Genomic DNA, 13805 nt, shown 5'->3' with positions numbered 1-13805 from the left:
AGTGAAGTGGGAGGGGCTGAGAACCTGATATGGAGGGAATGCTAACAGGCAGGACCAGGCATTAGTATTTTCCTTTCCCTTTGATGGTTCTGATGTGCTAGGGTGAAGTGGCAATGAAATATTATAAACAGCAATTAATTCAAACTATCAAAGGGCTTCACAATTTACAGAGAAAAAGCAGCTAATGATTTAAGAAGTGCTAAATATTGTTAAGTTTTTAAAGTAGGTAGCTGGTAAAAGAGAATGCCAGGCAGTATTCAGGCAGGAGAGAAAAGTTTAATCCTGAACTGCTGGCCTGTGGCCAAGAGAAGGGAGAGAAGGGGCCACCCCCATCCGGCCCTGCCTTATCTAGGGCAAGGGCACGGGGTGTAGCCAGATGGATTAGGATGTGACCACAGGGGAGGAGGAGGTAACTGCCTCCAGGTCTGCTGGTTACCCAGGTAACTGAGTGGAGACTTACTGAGGTGGGGGTGCATCTGCATGGAGCCTTAGAGGACAGACCTTACAAATATGAAATATGAAAACTAGTTTTTCCTTATGAAGACTAGCAATGAAGTGAAAGGCGCCCAGGTCTTTCTGGGAAGAAATAAATGACTCATTAAAGACCTTTTACATAAGCCACTTTCTTATCATTGACTGGTGTTTGACTGAGTTCCCTAGGCCTCTCAGCTTGTATTCCCAGTTTACACAATAATAAAATCCCCGCAAGAACCCTCTTACTCTTCTTTTAGCAGCCTGATTAGCTTTGAAATGCAAATAGCACTATCAAGTAGCAACTACTTGCCATCAAACTATGCTGAAGCTGAATTGGAGTGAAATTCAAAACCATTTTATACAAAAACAAAATAGTCTCTCCAAAGACTTCTAGATTTCCAATATTTTCAGGATTATATTCAGGATATGAAATTCGTTGTACTATCAGATTATGTTTTCTCATAAATTCTTGTTCTCAAACACCCCATCTGTTTTGACTTACACTTAACAGTTAACTATTCACTGAACTTATTTGTTTTTCTAAACTTACTTGTATTGGCAGAACTTGTATTTCTATGAGAAATACCGAGTAAGGATTCTTTGTAAAACAATCTTACATTACATTAAGGTCATTATTTGTTTTTCTTAAATGCAGAGCAAGACCTTAGAGTACAAATGCTTTCAATATCACCTAATACACCCTCTTCAACTCTGAGATAAGCACGGAGGCCAGGCATGCTTTTACTAGGTCAGATGGACTGGAAGACACGGGGTTGGGTTGCTGAATAGTAAATTCCAGGTGGGGTGGAAACTGAGCTGGCACCAGCAGATGAGTGTCATACCAGCTGGAGTCCTCAGCCTGAAATTCAAGGTTTTGAAGGAGTCTGGGGCTGAGCAGAGCCCTATGCCAGGAGACTAGAACTGATCATTTTTTCTTTTTTGTTCATTGTGGGGCTCAAGTCTAGTGCTTCTACCACTTTGAGTAAATGCACCCCTTCCAGTTTTCTGGTGGTTAATTGGACAGTAGAGTCTCAAGGACTTTCTTTCCCTGGGCTGGCTTAGAACTGCAATCCTCAGATCAATCTCCAAGAGATTGCTCTTTTTTAATTTTATTTTTTGATGATTCTGTCTTCTTTATTTATATGGTATATTCAGGCGTATATGTGTGCATAGAACTCAAGGGAAAAGGATGAAAAAGTACAGCAGTAGAGCACACTGGACACTAATGAAAGTGGGTGGAAACCAAAGGAAGAGACTGGGAGAGAATGACAGAAAAGGATATGTACTTGTTGCTTGACTCAGGTAATTGTAATCCTTCTGTATATCACTTTTATAATAACAATAAAGTAAATTAATTTTAAAAATTGTTAAACTAAACCAGTAGTAGTGGCACACATTTGTGAGCCCAGTAATTCAGGAAGCTGAGGCAGGAAGTACTCAAAAACCTGAGAGTTTAAGGCCAGCATGAAAAATCATGAGACCTTAGCTCCAAAACAAGAAAAGAGGGGAGGGGGGAAGAATTATGGTTATGTATATTTTATAATAAAAATACATTCTGCCATTAGTTCTCTTAATCTGAAACTCTTAATGCTAAGGGTTCTCTGAAATGAAAAGTTTGTGACACACATGCCAGCAAGAAAAGCTGTTAAATCTGTTGTTCCATGTCCGATCTGCTGTTCACCCAAAAGTCAATACTGAGGAGAAACAAGACTTGGTGGGAAGGAGTGAGTTGTACTCAAAGGCCAGCATCTTGCAAAACCATCTTGGGGAACTTGGTTGCACAAAGGGCTTTTATAGGGAGAGAAAAGAAAAACAGGACAAAAAGGCTACATGCTACACACAGTTTTCATCATCCAGGCCATTTGTCTCCTTTTTCTTCTTCTGTCAGTAATAATGCAATGTAAACACACTTCCCTGGACCTAGTTCCTATCATTCTCTTAAGACAGACAGATTACATTGATTTGTGTGTTTTGTGCAGCTGATGCACAAAACCAAAGACAAATAAGAAAGGATGCAGATTCTAATTCTGTATGAAGGTTACTAGATGATCTAGGTTTTCTAAATTTAAAGGATACTAACAGTTAGCATCTTAATCATTTACATGGGGCCTCTTAGAACCTTACAATGCTGGGTAACAGAGAAGGATGAGAAAGGACCTCTCCAACTGGCCATTCCCAAAGGAGCAGCCATTATTATGGAATAAGTTCTGCAACTGCCAGCACCAAGACTAGACAGAGTCTAAAACATATGTCCACTGGCCTTTGACACCAAAGCATTTTTGAAATTTAAAAAAAAATTGAGAAAGGAAAGCATACACTTTTTCCACATAGAATAACAATGGCTATTAATAAGAGGGGCAAGGAATAAGAGGGGCAATGTAGGAAGCGTTTTGAACTAGGGTTGTCTCTAGGGGAAAGTACTTGCCACATCTGGGTTGGTTAGGGCTTACAGTAGTCCAGCAAATTGAAAAGGAAGCTGGAGGAACAGCGCAAGGTGATTGAGTCAAGACTAAACGTGTGCATGTTGACACTTCTCCAGCAGCTATTTACTGATTAACTACTCTCATCTCTTACCTCTGATGCCCTCCAGCCTCAGGAAGCAAGTTGAAAGCATCTCAGTATTTTTTTAATCCATTAATTAATATCTTCTGCCTTTTGAATAGATTCCTCATATTCTCATTTACTTAAATACACACAACCTCTGTAAAATGTCAAGAAATTCATTTTTTGAGGAAATGATTGCCATACTGAAAAAAAATCACCTAGAGTGTCATCTTTGAGGAAAATAATTAGATATGATTGGTGACTTCCTGTCTGCAAAGTAGTAGACAGGATACTAGCGTTTGCTGACCACGCTGCAGCTGCTGGCCCGCTGCAGAGTGTGCTGTTTTGAAGCCAGTGTGGGATGTAAAGGACAATGTGTTTTTTATCTGATCTATGAAGTCAGATGGCTTGAAGTCAAATTCCCAACTTTGCCTTCACTAGTGATATTAATACTGACATAGGTTTGTATATGTGTCAAATGGGAATTTAAATAATCTTTGCTTCCAAAGAGTGTAGGGATAATTAGATAATAAAACATGTTGTTTTCTTAGTTTATGCTTACTGTGTATTTATTAGCTAAGTAGTTTAGTAATATTACTGTTATTGACAAGAAGCCTACAACTGATGTCACTTTGGGTGTTTCATGGGAGAGATTATTTTTCCTAGCTGTTAATTACAAATCCTTGCTTTCCTACCTAGCCTAGCCAGAGGCTCAAGTGGTAGAATAGCAGACACTGTCTAACACTTGAAAAGTCTTCTGCTCAAATGTAAACCAAGTGGGACTCCAGTACCCAGGAGATCTAAATAAATTTTACCCCATTCATATACTATGTAATTCCAGTAGATAACAACTTTTGCTTCTTTTTCAATTACCAATTAAAAATTACCAGAGATGTGGGCATAGTAATGCACTACGGAGACTGAGACAGTAGCATCACAAGTTCAAGGCCAGCTCGGGCTATATAGCAAGACTCTGTCTCAAAAAATAAGTAAAAAAATAAATAGGTAAATTAATTATTTGAAGAAAGCACAATTTTCAGAATCTTTCACATATTGTCAAGAAGGGCTCTAAATATGCTAAACCCTACTAAACTCTGAATTTCCTAGTCTCAAAAGACACAGGTTAAGGCACCGCTTTCAAATTGCTGCCTGTTGAACTACATTATGAATTACTAACCTACATTAAAATTTTATAAATTCTTCCTAGGAATTTGCTCTAGCCCACAGTTTGCATGCAGAATCATAAAAATCTGAGCTCAGATTTCCTGATTCTTAGAAACTATGCACAATAGTAAAGGTTTGTTGGGTTAAGTGACCAAAATTTCCAGTAATGGCTTCATCACAACCAATACTAAAAACAATCTTCAAAAGGGGAAATAGAGAGGGATCCAAAAATAATATACATTGTGACCCAAGAATAATGCATTCTGGCAAGATGCTATTCATGAGTAAAAGTAAGTAGATATTTTCACAGATGAAAATTTTTAGGCATGGCCATATCAATTGAAAGAACTACTATGTCAGACATTGGTGGCTCACATCCATAATCCTAGCTACTCAGCAGGCTGAGATCTGAGGATCAAGGTTCGAAACCAGCCTGAGAAGGAAAGTCCATGAATCACTAATCTCCAAGAAACTACTCAGAGAGAGCCAGAAGTGGTGCTATGGCTCAAGTGGTAGAGCACTGGCCTTGAGCACAAGTTCAGGGACAACACCCAGTCCCTGAGTTCTAGGCCCAGGACAGGCAAAAAGGAAAAAAAAAAAAAAAAGACCTATTATATTTTCTAAGAAAAACAATAATCAATTAAGACTTTAATCAAAATAAAGCATCAGAAATGAGAAACTTGGCGGGAAATGGATAATGAACATTGACACTTTCAGTTGCAGATATGGTACACCAAAATATTACAGAAATTTTGATACAGATTGGGAGAATAAATAGTAAAAACTGACCCATGAGTAGATAATAATAATAATAATATAAACAACCAACAGATGAAACTAGATTCTTTAATCTTCTTCTTTTTCTTTTTTTTTTTTTTTGCCAGTCCTGGGGCTTGAACTCAGGGCCTGAGCACTGTCCCTGGCTTCTTTCTTTTTGGAATAATTATTTATTTATTGTCAAAGTAATGTACAGAGGGGTTACAGTTTCATAAGGCAGTGGGTACATTTCTTGTACAATTTGTTACCTTCTCCCTCATTTCCCCTTTTCCCCTCCCCCTTTCCCTCTCCCCCATGAGTTGTTCAGTTGGTTTACACCAAATGGTTTTGCAAGTATTGCTTCTGGAGTCATTTGTCTCTTTATCCTTTGTCTCTCGATTTTGATATTCCTTTTCCCTTTTTTTAGTTCTAATACCAGTATATACAGTATCCAGGGTACTCACATGAAATACAGTGATAGCGTGGGGATAACCACAGGGAGGGGGTACAAGAGGATCATCAACCAAAAAAAAAGGTACGGTTTCACATGGCATGTAAAAGTAATTATAGCAGTGATATAACACTCGTTTCTATAACATGGAGTTCATTTCACTTAGCATCATCTTATGTGTTCATAAGGACATAGGTATTGGGCTCTTGTGATCCTCTGCTGTGACTAGCCTAAAACCTGTGCTAATTATTCCCTATGAGGGAAACCGTAGAGCCCTGGCTTCTTTTTTTGCTCAAGGCTAGCACTCTACCACTTCAGCCCCAGTGCCACTTCCGGCTTTTTCTATATATGTGGTGCTGAGGAATCAAACCCAGGGCTTCGTGTATACCAGGCGAGCACTTTACCACTGGGCCATATTCCCAGCCCTTAAATCTTCTTTTATCCTATAGATATTTTACTATCATGTCAAATGATATTTTTCTTCTTTCTTTTTTTTTTTTTTTGGTGCTGGTTCTGAGGCTTAAACTTAGAGCCTTGGTGCAGAAGCAGAACTTCTGCTCAAGGCTGGAGCTTTACCACTTGAACCATGGTGCTATTTCTGTTCTTTTGGTAGTTTACTGAAGGTAAACTGCTTCCCCATCTGGCTTTCAGCCAAGATCCTCAGTTCTTAGTCTCCAGAGTAGTTAGGATTGTTAGCATTTCCCTAGCCTCAGGTCCTCAGCTCCTCCCACTAGCCCCCAGATCCACCCATACCTAATGAGCCACTCCTACTCACTACCTACCTACTTCCCTTTTACCCCCAGAGAAAGAAGCTGCCACCTGGATAAGGTGCAGACACCATGTAGCTCCCTCTCCTGTGGGAACTAAGGCCCCACTAATAAATCTCCTTATGAACCTTCTTCTCCTGCCAGTGGTTATCTCCGCATTGTCCTCTGGGATGGCCGAGACATATGCTTTCAAGGATTACAAGCATGAGCCACCAGTGCTGGATCAAATGTAAAACTTTTAGGAAAAATAGACACTTCCAACATCTATGTATTTTTCACAAATTATTTATGAACCTCATAGGACTTAGTACCTGATGATGAAAATATACACTCTTGACTTTGAACTTCAAAATTCATTTAGGGGCTGGGAATGTGGCTTAGTGGTAAAATCTTGCCTAGCATGCATGAGGCCCTGGGTTCAATTCCCCAGTACCACATAAACAGAAAAGGCAGGAAGTGGTACTATGTCTCAAGTGGTAGAGTGCTAGCCTTGAGCAAAAGAAGCTCAGGACAGTGCCCAGACCCTGACTTTAAGCACAGGACTGGCAAAAACAAAAATAAATAAAAAAATTAATGTAATGATATTTGTTAGTTTTCTTCAGTTATAAATTTGAATTCATACTATATTTAGCATTTAGTTATCATCTTATTTGTGTCTTTCATTCTTCCTCTTTCCACTGAGAACGTCTTTTACTGTGACTTTTTTTGCCTCTGGTACTGGGGTTTGAACTTAACTTTGCACTTTCTAGGCTTAGTGCTCTAAAGCTGAGACATGGTGCCACTAAACGTCATTTTATAATAAGAGATTCTGACTTGTTTTCATTTTCATTTTTGTGTCTTTCTACATCTATGAGGCCAAGACTAGTGTAAAACAAGCAAAGGCAGTCACAAGTTTATATTTCTTCAAACCTTTAGGAACTCTACGTTTTCTCATTTTCTTTCAAAATTAATGTAGGAGAGACTAGGGAATATTTTACCTGAACAACTTTGTCTAGTTCTTGGAACCATATTTTTTTCTTTATAATACCTATTTATTGTTTTTATAATTAATGAGCAATTGTTAATCAATGAAGGAAAATTTGGGCAGCTGTGACTTTACTTTTCTATGAAGTGAAGTGAATGAATCTTCCCCTATAGTAGGGATTAAATGAAATAATGTAAATAAAATTCTTAGCAGTGTCAACAGAACAAAACAGAGCTCCATAGAAATCAGCTACTCAATCATTACATTTGTTTTGAATTTTCCACAAAATCCTCCCAAATTACATTCCCCAAAGTGTTGTGGACAGATTTATAGAGCTTCAGCTCCATAAAAGTTCTGAGAGTGCTAAGAAAAATAATGCAGCAAAAAGATGATCTGTGTGTGACAGAACTCATTTCCTGTTGTTTGCACATCATATATGTCTCCTAAAGTTGCTATTGAATTTGCTCCACTAAGCTGCCCTTCTATGCTATGCTATGGTATTAATTAATGGAAAGAATGGAGATACAGTGACAAACGGAAATAAAAAATTTTAATCAACTCTTAAAATTAATTTGATATGCAAGTTCTGGTTAATGAGAGCAAAGGTAATGCATAAATTACATGGATAATTTCATCACTATCTTATGAGTTTTTCCTCCTATATAAAGAAGAAAAAAAGCAGAAAAATACTGGGTATCCTTCTCAGTAGGTGTTTATACCTACCAAGTTGGTTAAATACCAAGTAAAATAGAAAAATAAGTTATTTGTAAATGGTATTATTTCCACTCATCATTGTTCACATCCTCACTGGCAAAATAACAATTGTTGCTGTTATAATTAGGATTTTCTCAGTATTTGTGATCTATTCACAATAATGATCTAAAGAATTGAGAAATAATAAGTCATTGCAAAGTTTTCAAGATATGATGAAAACACAAAATTTAATTGTTTTTATCAAAACATGGAAATTGAAATAAAGGTAAAAAAATAAAACAATTTAAAATTTGCATTTTTAGAAAACATTTTTTCTTTAAAATGTTCAAACATCCATAGAAATTAAGGGCAAGTACAAACTAGAGAGCTAATCTTGTAGTTAGCAATAGATTTTATATTTTAGCTATGGCACATATTTGAATATAGGCATGCATACTTGAAGAATTTAAACCAGTTTACAGCTCTTAGGTTCTACAAGACAGGCAAATATCATAGAAGTGAATAACTTGACTTTTTGTTCTTGTTGTTGTTTTGCTAGTACTGGTGCTTGAACTCAGAGCCTGGGCACTGTCCCTGAGCTTCTTTCGCTCAAGGCTAGCACTCTACCACTTGATCCACAGCAGCACTTCTGGCCTTTTCTGTTTATATGGTACTCAAGAATAAAACCCAGGGGGGCTGGGGATATGGCCTAGTGGCAAGAGAGCTTGCCTCGTATACATGAGGCCCTGGGTTCAATTCCCCAGCACCACATATACAGAAAATGGCCAGAAGTGGCACTGTGGCTAAAGTGGCAGAGTGCTAGCCTTGAGCAAAAGGAAGCCAGGGACAGTGCTCAGGCCCTGAGTTCAAGGCCCAGGACTGGCCAAAAAAAAAAAAAAAAAAAGAATAGAACCCAGGGCTTCAGGCATGCTAGGCAAGTACTCTACCACTTAGCCACATTCCCAGACCCATAACTTGAGTTTTAAAGTAAGACTGACCTGAGTTTAGATATCCTATTTACAAGTACAATTACTCATTTTAACTTCTCCAGAATATCCAGATAATTATATTTAACTCATTCTGTTATAAGAATTAAGTGAAATTATCTATACTCTTAAGTAGCACTTGTTAAATATCACTGTTATTATTAGCCTGAAACATAAATACATTATAATCATTTTGATTTTACATCACTAATTTAGAATTTGTGATAACTGTAACACTGGTAATTTCCAAATGAAATATTCTTGATTCCACAACCTACATTTTATAAGTAAAAAATTGACAATACCATTCGCTCTAGCTTTTCTTTCTGGGTTTTATTAAGTATTTCTTCTTTCAACAAACTGCCACAATTTCAAATAAAAGCTATTTTCTTTTTTTTTTTTTTTTTGGCCAGTCCTGGGCCTTGGACTCAGGGCCTGAGCACTGTCCCTGGCTTCTTCCCGCTCAAGGCTAGCACTCTGCCACTTGAGCCACAGCGCCGCTCTGGCCGTTTTCTGTATATGTGGTGCTGGGGAATCGAACCTAGGGCCTCGTGTATCTGAGGCAGGCACTCTTGACACTAGGCTATATCCCCAGCCCCAAAAGCTATTTTCTGATGCTCAAACTTTTTGAAAATCTGGCTACCATTTTTACTTAAAAAAATCAAAATCATTATGAATTCAGTACTCAATATCCATCTAGTTCTCACCATAAAGAATCGTTCCATTTTAGTATGTGTAGATTCATATATGCCCATCTAGGCATCTGTGAGTAATACAAATTGTTCAGTCTCATGTGGTACTTTACCACTTTGCATTTAGTGTTGGAGATGGACTATTTCAGTGTTGCCCAGACTGCTCTGGAAATTCAGGGGCTCGTGGATCCTCCTACCTCAGCCTCCCAAGTGAGATTTCAGATAAGTACCACAATGCTAGACCTCATGTGATTCTTCCTTGATCTCCGGTGCTGGGGATCAAAGCTAGGACTTGCTACAGGTTACACAGTGACCTACCATGGAACTCCACCTCCACCTGCTTTTGCAAGATAGGATCTCTTTGTATGTAGCCCAAGCTGTCTTGAATACATGATCTCCTTGTCTCAGGCTCCCAAGTGCTAGGATTACAAATGTCACCCAACATGCTTGGTTCATGTCATTCTTCACAATTAGTCAAATGGAGGGACATGGAGATAAATAAGAAAATGGATGCTCTTTTCTAAGAAGATTAACAAGCATAAAGTGAGATCTACGTTCAAGCTATCTGAGAGCAAGGATTTGATTGTCCTATCTCTGTCCTTCAGGACTTTCAGGCACCCTGCCAGAGGCTGGGTATTTTTGACATCAGAAATAGCCTACTCTTAAAATTTCACATTTGGTCAGAGTGAACTTTTGTCTCCAGGACATTGATATGGAGAATCAATTATTTCTCTGGGGCCTGAATGATGTTAGCCTCAGAAAGGGACCATGTAGAGCAACACAGCATTCTGTGCTAGTCCATGCATTAAAATACAAAAGGCGCCCCTGTTCTTTACTATATTCACTTTGTGGGTGTGCCTGTGACATGTATGGCTGGATCTACTGACCCCAGCAGTAGTCTCTCTTGCCCAGGTCTAAGAGCAGAACTACAACAGGAAAGTGAATATGACCCCAATCTTCAGAGCATACAGGACTGTACACTAGCAGAGCATCCAAGAACACATACCATTCATAGTCACTTCAAAATGCTTCTCCAGCTCCCCTAGTTGGAGGAGCAGGCATTAGTACATACTGTCCAATCAGATGCATTCTGTGTTTTTTGCTCCTGCCATCACTGGTGCTGCTGACCACCTTCCTCCTGCTGGAACAAGATCCTGGAAATGGATGGGGCCACCTAAACTCTCTCATAACTGTTTATGTATCGGACCATTTATATAAATCAACCAACTCTACACGCAGACGGTCTACTAAAAAAAAAAGCCTAGTTCTATAGCCATATTTGGTTATAGCCGTCTTTGTATTTCACTGATCCCTCCTCTTATAAGTATGTTGGGAGGCTGAGAATGTATGTACATATTCAATGTAGTGGTAGAGTGCTGGTCTAGCATGCTGGGTTCGATTCCTCAGTACCACATAAAAGAAAAAAAGAGAAAACCAAAAGTGGCACTGTGACTCAAGTGGTAGAGTGCTAGCCTTGAGCACAGAGAGGCTCAGGGGCAGAGCCCAGACCCTGAGTTCAAGCCCCAGGATCAGCAAACAAACAAACCTAAGTATTTAGGGCCCACATGTATTCAATTGACCCACAATGCACTTGAGGTAATTTGCAGAGAAAATGCATTGCTTTTGCTAATACTTTAGCTTTGGGCACTCAGCAGTTACTTAAAAATACTTTGGAGTAGTAGAGAAAAGATAAAATGAATAATAAATGAGTTAAACAGGGTTACCAAGAAGTCTGAATATCTAAATAGCCTCAGTTGGCTGAAAACCACATCTACTTTTGATTATTTACCTGCTTTTACACTGGTTTCATTTTTCCTAAGAGACTGATAAGACACTTGGTAGCTGTTACTAGAAGTTGGACTCTGGAAATGAGACATGTTGTTTGGCAGATGGACTTTTGCAGTTCCGCAGAACTAACCTAATTATCCATTTTGAGTTGTCATGTGAGTTTATTTGAGTTGCCAATGTTTGTCCATTTGACTTTTCTCCTGTCCATTAAGCAATTTTACTGCATGATAGAACATCTACCCGAAAAGAATTTCAGGAAAACAGCAGCTATGTGTGAAGAGCACCATGGGAGGTGCTGGAGCTATTTACTCAAAGTCCATTTCTTTCCTTAGTCCAGCAAGTAAGAAACTCATCTTAGAATAAGGAATTCAAAGAAGATGTGGCCTAAAACGTCTATGAGATATAGGCTGGAAAATTCGTATCAAGTTAGTTTAGTCCTAAATAGGCACCAAATGCATTTCTCCTTCATCATGTACTAAATGTCTTTTAAAAAAAAATCCATAGGGCTGGGGATATAGCCTAGTGGCAAGAGTGCCTGCCTCGGATACACGAGGCCCTAGGTTCGATTCCCCAGCACCACATATACAGAAAACGGCCAGAAGTGGCGCTGTGGCTCAAGTGGCAGAGTGCTAGCCTTGAGCGGGAAGAAGCCAGGGATGGTGCTCAGGCCCTGAGTCCAAGGCCCAGGACTGGCCAAAAAAAAAAAAAAAAAAAAAAAAAATCCATAAACTATCTGTATAGTTTTCTCAGGTATGTATGAAAAAGGACACCTTAGTCTCCATTTGAATAACACAAACAGGAAAATGCTATATGTCGCAATTACCTTAAAAAAAGTTTTAACCTATACACATTAAACGTAAGCTAAATGCTCTTTCCTCACTTTTCTTAGTTTCTACAAATAGTCAATTGCCATTCCCATCTTCATCCAACACTTCTAGCCAAATCTGAAGTTTGTGGGATTAACTGACACAACAGAACTTAATCTTCCTTTAGTAATATCTCGTATATTCCTCCCCCATGTCTAAGTAAACAACAAAGAAGAAAACCAACCAGTTTATTTTTCATATTCAATTATGTTTATATAAACGTGAAATAATGCTTAGCAGTCACACAAACACTTCCTAATAATAAGAAGAACTTGTTGGCTTTTTTTTTCTTTTTGTTGCAGGGGGAGGGGAGGAATTAGGGAAAGATGGAGTCTTACTATGTTGTCTAAGTGGGCCTTGAACTCCTAGGCTTAAGCCCAGCATCTGCTGGCCTCTCGAGTACTAGAGACTACATAGGAGTACCATACTTTGCTTCAGGTGCTTTTGAGTAAGGTGAACATAATTAACTTTTAAACCTATAAAACTAGGGAAAAGCGAGCTCACTTAGAATGATTCTGCACAATGGTATAGTTGTTCCTTTATATGAACTAGTAAACTTGGAAAGTCCTTTAGAACTTGATTTATGAGTTGGAATTATATGTTCTTCTACAAACAACCTTAAATCAATACAGCCAGGTTCTAGTGGCTGACATCTGTAATCCTAGCTACTCAGGAGGCTTCTGAGGACTGTGGTTCAAAGCCAGCACAGGCAGAAGTCTCTTATCTTCAACAAACTACCAAAAAAAAAAAAAAAGTGTGCAGTGGAGCGGTGGCTCAAGTTGTAGAGTGTTAGCCTTGAGCATAAGAAGCTCAGGAGCAGTGCTCAGGCCCCAAGTTCAAGCCCCATGACAGACAGACAGACACACACACATTAAATTAATATACATGTGAATGGCTCTCTTACCCAAGGTATCCCCTCATGTCTAAAAATAGCCTTTTCCTGCCTGCTCATACCCCTTCACCTTCCCTCTCTCCTTTACTACTGTGAGCAGAACACAGGACTGATCATTGCAGAGACATCAGTAATGTCACCTGCACTTCACAGCATCTTTGGTTCCCAGGCTTCCCATTCCTGCTCATTCACCACTCCTCCGATGCAACTCTTCCATCCCTGCTTGGGATTCTTCACTACCACTTTCCATCACAGTGTCCATCTACACTGGGTTACTTTCCCTACTGGACACACCTGTCAGTCTTCCCTCTCGCTTCTTTAAATGCCATCCTTTCTTTCTAATACTACAGACAATGAAAGTCCTAGACTATAGGCTCTGTCATTTTTCTTAATCCATGTGACATTGTTTCTGGAAAGAAAATAAGGCTTAGAAGAAAGTCTCAGTTACCAATTCTGTGTTGGAAAAAGAAAAGATGCTTTACTGGTTGGCCTAGATGATGCAAGTCCTCACAGAAACATTCATATAAATGATATCGCATCATGTTCCCTCAAGAAAACTATGGCCTATATGGGTGTTTGTGGGTTCCACAGGGAATGAGCCATATTTTAAGAATGGTTCCTATAAGAAGTCTTAAGATTTCCCAGAAATATAAAAATACAAACAATTCCTCAAAAGAGTGTAATCTAGGTTCTAAAATCTGACTTTCCAGCCAGGTCCTCTCTCTTTCTGGCACTTTCACTTGGATGTACCCCAGGGGACAAAAACCT

The sequence above is a fragment of the Perognathus longimembris genome, chromosome 5, assembly GCF_023159225.1.
Source record: "Perognathus longimembris pacificus isolate PPM17 chromosome 5, ASM2315922v1, whole genome shotgun sequence".
NCBI lineage: Eukaryota > Metazoa > Chordata > Mammalia > Rodentia > Heteromyidae > Perognathus > Perognathus longimembris.
Note: the sequence above shows the minus strand (reverse complement) of the source record.